A 6,839-nucleotide genomic window follows, 5' to 3' on the forward strand; every position below is an offset into this window, starting at 1 on the left:
TGCAGCCTCCACTACACCTCTGGGCCCCTGAGACACACAGCCAGTTTAGTCTGAATTAAAATAATATCTTCAGAGAGATACAGAGCGTGTAAGTTAATCATTCTGGCCTGAATTCGCTGGAGAATTGCAATTTTTTATTACTGTCACACTTGTTTCTCTTTGCTTTTGTTGAGCTAAGTGTAATTCAAGTCTTTCCACATTTTGTACCTAGAAGTGCATTCTTGTGTTCTGATTTCTGGTTAAAGGGTTGATTACCTCTGTGGCCGCCTGCACTAAAATGTGTACAGTACGCTCTCCTGGCACTTTAAGGCACTTTGGATAAAAGCATCCATTAAATGGCATATGTTATGCCGCATAATGCAGATTTCTTATTTGATTTAACTCTTATGCACTACACTGGATCTGAAGGCTTAAAATAACTCCAACCACTTGAGCTCCCAGGTGATATTTTTGGAAATGATATCTATCATCCAGACAGACCACTGGCCAGTTTGGATGGCTGACAAAATTTTCAATGGAGGTGTGGATAGTCAAACAGGAGCTGGCATATTTGAAGCCCTCGTGCCAATTTAAGTGCCAAATATTGTCTGAGCGGTGTCAACACACACCTAATGTCTGCAGAAAACCTGGCAAAGTTTCTATGAACGTCTTGTGCGCAAATTCAGTCATTAACAAAACCGATTCATCTATTCTGGAATAAGTGATTCCTTATATTTCTAATTTTATGGTTCACAGGTACACATACAGTAACTGCATCACTGGCAGTATTCTTATGATGTCTTTTGAGGGATCATAACCTCGATGACTTTCAGAAAGGTATGTCGTCCCAGAAGTGCTTTTCTTAGAGGTGATAAAACTGAAAAATTAAGAATATCTCAGCTTGAAATAAAATTCCTCCGATCTTAAAAAAAAAGATGTGGATTGCAGAGCAGCATGCTGATGTGGGAGATAGAAAAGGATGACAGCAGAAGCGGGGAGATGAGGAACTTAAATTTAACTGAATCAGCAGAGCCATTTATATGGACAGGAGCCAGCTATACAATCCCTGTGAGAACCAGCTGCGCTGAGCACAAACAAAAACAACAGGGAAATAATTGAGTGATAAAGTTGTAACCAAATGAGGGAAAGGTTGAGTCTGAAAACTATGGATTTTGGAGCTGCTTTTTTTTGGCATTTGTATCTCGTCTGAAAGTTTAACACAGACTCTCACCTGCAAGAGTAAACTTTTGGGAATGAAGAAAATGCGTGCAGTGCTCAAATTGCAGCCATAAACCTTTATCAATGTACAGTAAATGAGTTTTATTTGAGAAACTGGCAACAGGGATAAGTTTTTGAAGGCACTGGGAGGCAAAGGGAAATGTTCCTTCCTGTTTTAGAATCAGAGCAGCACTGCTGACCTGCTATCTTCTCCCTGTCTTCTTTATTGCATTGTGGCTAGCTGGGCTGGATGGGCAGAAACTGCAATGAGGCAGAAACAGGCGAAGCATCCGGAATTTAAAGGCTCTCAGTATGTGACAACCTGGGCATGGGAATGATTAAATGACTGGTCATTTAATTGTTAGGTGATATACGAGAGGAAGAGGGTCCTAAATCCAAAGTGTGGAGTCAAACTCAACTCAAGTGTTTTATACTTGGTTAAGTTACATTTGTAAGCAGGTTCAAAACTCACTATTTTTTGACTGGGCATTTAAAAAGCAACATGATTCAGGATTACTCCATTTATCATGCAATTACTCTTTTTTGTTGACACTGAGATACTATCACCTCATCATACAGCAACATAGCATTAATTTAGTCATGCATCTGTCCACATGATGAATGTAAATCCAATATTAACTTCTTTTTGCTCTGTTTTGGTCTCCACCTCCTGAGGGAAATATCTGTCTCTTTAGCTCCTAAATGCTGCATAATGCTCATCTGCTGGCAATACCTACATGTAACTTTGTCTGCCTACTGTTTGATATGGGAAGGTGGTGTGCACTTGTTTTTTTAGAGCTAATTTCAGGCTGCAAAGCTCTGTAGAGCTGAGGAGATTTGGCTTCATCACTGCAAACTTATTTCGCATGCAGGTAGTAATGTGAGGCATTGTTAATAATAAAATATTGGTTACAGCAGCTTTAAATGAGCTGAACTGTCCTATCCCTCCAACACTTCACTGTAATTTCCTGCAGCTTTAATGCAGACAGTTGGAGGCTCTTGTGTCTCAGTGTGTGAATGTGTGTTATCAGAGCATGGAAGGAGGACAGTGATGAAAAAGAGTAAATGAGCTCAGCCAGCCTACGCTGGATAAACAGACGTACAACAAAATGGCAAACAAGCCAAATACCCATAAATCCAAGAGTAAACTACCAGAGTGGCACGGAGAATTTTAAAGATATAAGGCCGTACAGTAAAGCTGGACAGAGGGAGTCAATTGCCTCGTAAGTACCCGCTGCCTCGTCCCATTAGACATATAAATTTTACAAGCGGAATAAAATTGTGCTGAGAAAGATTATTTTGTAATTGTAAACTAGTTGTGCTGATTTCTGGGTCTCCTGAAAGACACGTTTGCATTGATCCGAGTGGTCTTAATCACTTTTAAAAATGCGAATCCTCAATTGAATTTCACCTCAGTGAGACCCCGAAAAAACTGCGAGTACCACTAATTTTCAGTTTTAAAAGAAACGTGATGCCATCTTTTCATCAGCATAATGAGGAAATGTTAAGTAGCAGGACAACAGACTGACAATGTATTTCATTTTTTTTGTCAACGACATCCGATACAACTTCTGTTCACAAGAACTAAAGCATTATTCACCTATACACCGACTTAAAAGCCCCATTTACGCCTGGTATTAACATGCGATCGGTATCGGGACACTTATCTGGATAATGACATTTACACCTGGCATCAGTAAGTGTTCTGTTTTTATCGATTCTGCCCACATCTGATCTCCACATGCAAATCATTCGGGGAGGGCTGGCGGAGCTGTCGACAAGCACGCCACGTCCCAGGTGAAGAAAATCAATGCACGTCATTCAGTTTCAATTCACTTTTTGTGAGGAAAGACTCTGCAGCGACTGCTACTACAAGCAGGATTTGTTATGCAGCTTAAGGCAGCAGGAGGAGGTGGAGTTAAGTGACCTTTTAACTTACTGGCTGGATTTTTATCTTAAGAGTGAAGTCATGTTGTACAAACTGCATTTATACCAGTCCGCTTCCAGATGTGCTGTAGCCAATCGTCGCATTCTGACCACAATGCATCCTGCATGCAGTAACGTAAGCAGAATGCCTTCATCCAGATATGATATCCAGATAGAGATCGCATGTTAATGTAAAATCTGAGGTAGCGAAGCAAATGCTGGAACCTGCGATTCCCATAATGCAACTGATAGCACGGTGTACCTGGCCTTCTCTGATTGGTAAATCTGAGATAACCCTGATGACATCACTATGACGTCACCAGGTTTATTTTCTCTTGACTCCAGAGACAAAGAAGACATCACACCACTGTTTTTACACCAGTATATCATGAGTGGCCCTTTAAGAAAATCTTAATATTACAAAAAACACTGGTAATATCGCCAACAGGGACGGAGTGATTGATTGATTGATTGATTGACTGGTTGACTGATGGATTAGTCGGTTGATGGACTGAGAAACCATTTAAGGGACACAAGCACAGAGTCTTAAGCAATAATGTAAAGCTCATAAAAATAATTACATTGAAGCACTCAGACAGACTGTTCAGGTGTATGACCTCTCAATTGATTTTCCATCTCAACACAAATTGCATCAGGCGCCATCAGGTGATGGAGAGCGAACGATTCCATTTCTCCACGTGTACCAACATTAGAGCCATGACCCTGAAATTAGGCGCTACACAAAGCAATTTGCATACTAATTATTGTTTTAATTATTGTGTTTTGCATTGTGAATGTAGGGGCGGACCATCACTGGAGTTATAATTTAGAGTTGTAATCACCAGAAAGCATTAAAATCAACTGACAAAGACAAAGCTGTTGACAAAAACTGCACATGAAATTTCAACTGACATTCCTGAATTAAGGGTGGAGTTCAGCTCTGACATATTCCAATTATTCCAACACTGACCCCCTCAACCACAAATAGTTGAGGGTGAACCCACTTAAACCCTATTAACATAACTTTTAACCACTTTTTTCTTTGGAAAATATAAGTAGAACTCACTGATATTACTAAATATCACAGAATCTTTGAATTTATGTCACAATATCAGACTATTGAGGACATAATACATTATTAGTATTATTATTACTATTCTAAAGTTAAAGACAGCAAAATATTTTTACTTTCATACATTAATCATGATAATGCTGTTTATTAATAAACTGTACCTCCCAGCAATAAAAAAAATCATTAATAAAGTGGGACACACTGATTTTTTTAAGGAGGCACCGGTGCAAATATAATTATGCTGAATCTACATGTAGTTTGTAACTAGTTTCACAAGTAAAACATAAAAAGTTTTTCTTTTCTTTATTTTTTATTATGTTTTTCATGAATTTCCATTCCTGTCCAGATGGGAAAAGGCTGAAACATCATTGAGACCATCATCAGCTGACAGTAATATTCTTATTTAAGGCCTAACTGGTTGAACTTTAGTTTTCATTTCATGAATGGCCAGACAGATCAGTCTTAGAGCTGAAATGATAAGCCGATTTATTGATTAATCAATTGACAGAAGATTAATCAGCAACTATATTGATACCTGATTATTTGTTTAAGTATTTTTTTTTTAAAGCAGAGATGACAAAAAATCTCTGGTTCCACCTTGAACATGTTAATATTTCCTGGTTTTCTCCTGATATTAAACTAAATGAACATTATCTGCGGACTCTTGGTCAGACCACTCAAGCCATCTCCATGTCAACCCTGACTTTGGGAATTTTTTACAAATATTTTTGGACATTTAATGGCTCTGTTTGATCAATAAAATCAGCATCTGACAGACAGCAGCCGCTCTGACCAGTCTGACTCTGGATGACGGAGGATTGTGAGGAGAAAAGCGCACACTGATGTCTGATTCCAGCGTCTTGAAGCGGTCACCATGTCCACCCTCCTGCGCTCTCGGACTGATGCAGACAGCGTTATGGCTGAGAGGTGAGAGCGGCTGCTCTGCTCACACATCACTTTCCTATTTAGGGAAGAGGGGTCTTGTTTAAGGAGGCTATTTGAGATGCACGTAAACATGGACTCAGCAGACACACGGAGAGCCTCAGCTGTTGCTGATTAATCATCATTTCGCCGCTCGCTACGCCGATGTCAGAGCTACCTGAGGGGGGAATCCCTGCTGGAGCACCCACAGGCCCGCGCGTTGACTTGACGGGTGCGCACAGGCCTACGTGTAAAGACGCGCACAGAATACACGAGCCTATGTTCTTTAACTAAAAGCCCTCACTGACCTGAGGAAACACTCCAACATCAGCTCCGCGCAGGACACGCCAGAACACACCAGCAGGGGCCAGAGGCTCGTATAAAAACTGGAAATCCAGGTGTTCAGCCAATCAGCAGCTCGGCAGGCTGAATCCGATACTTGAGTTGACGGACGCCAATTATTTTAATGGCACACCCATTAGACGGTATCACGAATCCATTTCAGCGCGTTGCAATGGATCATATCTGCACAATGCTGAGCAGTGAGCGCGGGTAGAGGTTAAACCCTGAGCAGAGCGGTGCGCTCCGGGATGTCAGACCATATCAGCGACATGGATCTGGAAATGCATCTAATATGGTTTCTATCATCTGTCACACATTCACTAGAAAGCCTGTCTGAGTCTTGCTCTTCATCGCTGATGGTGTGCCGGGTTGCATCACGCATTAATACACTGGTTATTTCCTATCACTGAGTTTGCATCATGCGTTATTTTAACCTACCTGGATTTGTATTCTGGAGTTTATGTAGATGCTGCTAAATAGCTCCTGTCCGCCCCCTTTATTATTGTTTTTGCCGTTCAGATCAGCTTGCCAGCAGTCTCAGAATACTCTGGCTGTTTGGATCTCTTTGCTCCTCGAACCAAAACCCCCCGGCGAAGCCACTGTGTCGTCCGCATGTACGGAGAGGCAGGTCTCCAGCCTGCTCGGTATTGGCGATTGGATCAAGCCGGCCAGAGGTGATCGCCTTTCGTCCTCTCCTGCCTTGGCGCCCTCCTCCCCAGATCCTCCCTGTCTGACGGATTGACCGGGTCGCAAAGCTGTCAATGACGAGAGAGGAGGAGGAGGAGGAGGTTGGGAGGGGAGGGGAGGGGGGTCGGTATTTTAAGATAAGAGATGGATCTTCTGAGCCCGTCCGCACGGCTCTCCCTCCTCCTGCAAGCCGTGAATCAGCGCTCTCCTCCCCCCCCTCTGTCCGCCGCGATAGCGCAGGAAATCTATGATGTCGCTCCTGTAGGTAGGCTGCCGTGGAGCTCCTCTTTCCCGGCTGTCCTCTCTGCACAAACGGCACTGCAATCAATGTTAAACACCGCCTCACGCCTGAAACGCGCTCAGCTGTGCATACCGGTTTTTAAGTTACCCAGGCTGTCAGCTGGACTTTGCGCACCATCGGAATGACCAAGACTTGTCTCTTCTGCGCTGACTGCGAGTCGGTTTCTGGAGCTTACAGCGATCGCTGGAGATGAGCTGTCATCCTCGGAGAATTATTATTAATTTGAGGCATATTCTCACGCCGGCAGAGGTGTGAAATGGTTGCGCCCTACAGCCCTCCGCCTCCCGTTTTTTAAAAGTCACACAGGCTCGGTTAGGCGCGCAACTACGTCACCATCGGCTGAGAGAAGAAACCTGCACCACAAACCATGAATATCATCCAGGCCCACAGCCC

General features: G+C 42.7%; 1 protein-coding gene across 2 annotated transcripts in view; it reads right to left on the minus strand.

Annotated features, from left to right (window-relative positions):
• The window catches only part of slc8a3 (solute carrier family 8 member 3), a 105,733-nt gene extending 98,894 nt beyond the window's left edge, over nt 1-6,839 (minus strand). The window contains exon 1 of one of the 2 annotated variants that reach the window (XR_011603032.1): nt 5,897-6,756. The gene's annotated coding sequence lies outside the window, so the exon portion shown is untranslated. Of the gene's footprint in view, nt 1-5,896 lie in introns of both variants that reach the window. The other variant, XM_070979051.1, reaches the window with a different exon arrangement.

This window comes from Chaetodon trifascialis, chromosome 14 (genome assembly GCF_039877785.1).
Source record: "Chaetodon trifascialis isolate fChaTrf1 chromosome 14, fChaTrf1.hap1, whole genome shotgun sequence".
Taxonomy (NCBI): Eukaryota; Metazoa; Chordata; class Actinopteri; order Chaetodontiformes; family Chaetodontidae; genus Chaetodon; species Chaetodon trifascialis.